This window comes from Pleurodeles waltl, chromosome 8 (genome assembly GCF_031143425.1).
Source record: "Pleurodeles waltl isolate 20211129_DDA chromosome 8, aPleWal1.hap1.20221129, whole genome shotgun sequence".
In the NCBI taxonomy this organism is placed as follows: Eukaryota; Metazoa; Chordata; class Amphibia; order Caudata; family Salamandridae; genus Pleurodeles; species Pleurodeles waltl.
The window spans coordinates 1,354,958,564-1,354,961,456 of NC_090447.1; positions in this window are offsets into that span (position 1 = coordinate 1,354,958,564).

A 2,893-nucleotide genomic window follows, 5' to 3' on the forward strand; every position below is an offset into this window, starting at 1 on the left:
TTAATTGGTGAACACTCAGCACAGGCACAAATTTGCTGGTGCTAAAAGTGAAAAAAACACCCAGGGGAGAAGCCACACTTAACACCAAGGTTTTGGCACTCGCTTAGACTGGTTTTCTACCACACAAATAAGAAAAAAGTTGCACATTTGCCACACATTCCTGTCATCGTGGTGATTTGGTGGCCATCTTAGATTTAGGTTGCAATGCCATTGCCTGGGAATCTCATTATCCTCATGAGTGGGATTGGTCCACAGAATGACCAGTGGCGTCACACTAGCACCCGCAGTCCCCGTGGTGCAGGGGGTGAGGCGTGGGGGGTGGTCACCCGAGGGGGCCCTCTCAGCAGCACACAGTCATGAACCCCACACTGGTTAGCACTATGCATGGGCGGCGGGACCCTGACCTGAGAGCTCCTCACTGGGTCGGTGGGGGTCTCTTCCATGCACTTTGCTGGCGGTCCCCTCCAGTTTCGTTAAGCCCCTGAGCATGACTTACCCCACTGCAGGAGGGAAGGCTGACCCGAGACGCCATTAAGGGAGTAAAAATCACTGAGAAGCACAAGAACCACAGGCCATTTGAGTACCTGGGGTGCAGCTAATGTGGGGTGAGAGGAAGCAGGAAAATAACAGTGGAAAGTGTGGAACAAGAAGAAAGTGGAGAGACAGTGTGCGCCCTAAAAATTAATTCAATTCACCTTCCCGTTTGTAGTACCACCTTTGTAAGTCATTTATCTATTTTTCCCTAGTTCTCCATCAGCTGCGTATATCCCCTCTCCTGTCATACGTGAATAACATGGAGTCAAAACATCCCTCCTAAATTTCTTAAATCGGTTTAAGCCCTGCTGACGTGAGATAGGTCTCTTAAAATAATCCTAATTGTAGTGAAGCTCCTTGACTTTCAATTTCATGTTCTTTATGCATCATACTGTACTCATTTTGGCGTTTAGCTTTTCAGGTCAAGGAACCATTAAATTAATTATGTAGCGAACGATTAATACAAAATAGTGAGATCCTGCAAGTTTTGCAAGCATTAATTCGTGCCGAAACCGTCCATCACACCTGCCGGTGATCAAACATTAACTTTCACTTGAATTCGCCATGGTAAACAACGAGCGAGGTGGCACCTCAGCATTCTGCTTGAGGAAATCTTATAACCCCGCCATTGAGCCCTGGCAACCACATTTTTAATGCTCATGTGATCCTGGGGATTTGCTGATTTGTTAACTCAGAGCTAAATCGGAAGGCGAATCTGATAGAGTAATTTGATTAACAATACTGACGGTTTGATGGAAGAGATTCGGTCATTGAGTGTATTATTCTCTAGATTTAGGCATTTTTCTAAACGTCTAAGACTTTCCCATTATCAGTACAAGGTCGGGTTTTTAAAAGAAGAGGCACCAGAATCTTATTTAGTTATTGCGTATTATTTATAGTGCCTTCACAAAGTAGTAGAATGGTATAATGGACATTGAAACTGATGTCAATCCTCACGAGACCTCCCATGAACCATTTCAGCACACTGACACAAATCACTAAAATCCTAGTGCCTCTTCCATTTAGATAGCATAATGTCTACCCACTTCTCAGCCTTGAATATGATTTTTCACTATTTTGTTTATGAGAGTGAACTGTGTCCTAGCGGTGGCAGCTTCTGCTTTAGGGCTTAGTCTTCCTCTCTGGAATTCCTACATCCTTCTGCAAAAAATATTGACACATTGATTTATTTAAAGGTACTGTCTATGGTCGTATGTCTAAATAAACCGATGGATTTAAGTCAGGGCTGCCTGTTCCAGGCTGTGTGCCCTGTCTCGCCTCTCTCTGAACAAGGAGCCCAAAGCCATCTTGTAAATGCCTTTCAGCAATGTGATTCACAATGCAAAGTTTACCTTAATAAAGTGCCATGTGAGTCTGTGGAGATAGCCACTGTAGGCTAGTGACGCCGTCATCATGGTTTCAAGTGTTGCAAGCTGCACCCCTGCATGAGGCCAGATGTCATTCACATGCATTGATCTCACCCTTTCCCATTTTTCCCAGGGTAGGATTAGATGCAAGCGCAGTGAGTAAAATTTGGGGGCATATTTATGAAAAGTTGCACATCATGTCATGATGCTCCACTTTTCTTGCAGCCCATTGTGCCCCTCTAACACCACCATGTGTGCGCCATATTTATGATACTGCGTACCATGGCGCATGTTAGGGAACTAGCATCAAAAATATTGACGCTACTTTGGCACTTTGCAGTATTAGCTGCAAAAATGTTGACGCTAATCCTGCAAAGTGAAAGGAGGCCCATTGAAAACAATAGGAGCGTCATTTTAACTGCCTGCCTTAGGCAGGCGTTCAAAATGATGCTTAAAGTAGTGCAGTGGAATCTCATAGATTCCAATGTGCCATTTATCTGGGCCTCCTAACGCCGGAACGCCCCCCTTGAATACATTATGCCTGGCAAGGGTTTGCAAAGTGGTGCAATGTGTGCATTGCACCACTTGTAAATGTGGCGCAGCGTTTTTGCCAACCTAACGCCACAATAATGTAAAAGAAATTACACTACGAAAGGTGGCGCAAGAGGTTTATAAATATGCCCTTTGCTATCTTGTTCTCAGTAATGGTAACTGTTAATACTGTATTAGGCATTTTGTGCTGAGACGACTGGTCATGCTGACCTCCCCCACTGTGACACCTCAGGCATTGGCTGGAGGTTGCCGTCCACTTTAGAAATGGAGCTGCAATATTTGATCCCCAGCGAAGTTGACTCAAAAGTTGTGCAGGACTTTTGCTTCCTGGCGAAGTTGATTCAAATAACTCATCTTTTCAGGGAGTCAAGCGTAAATATGTGCCTATAGTGCCCTGATGTGTGAAATACCAGAAAAATGTCAAAAACCATTATATGCTC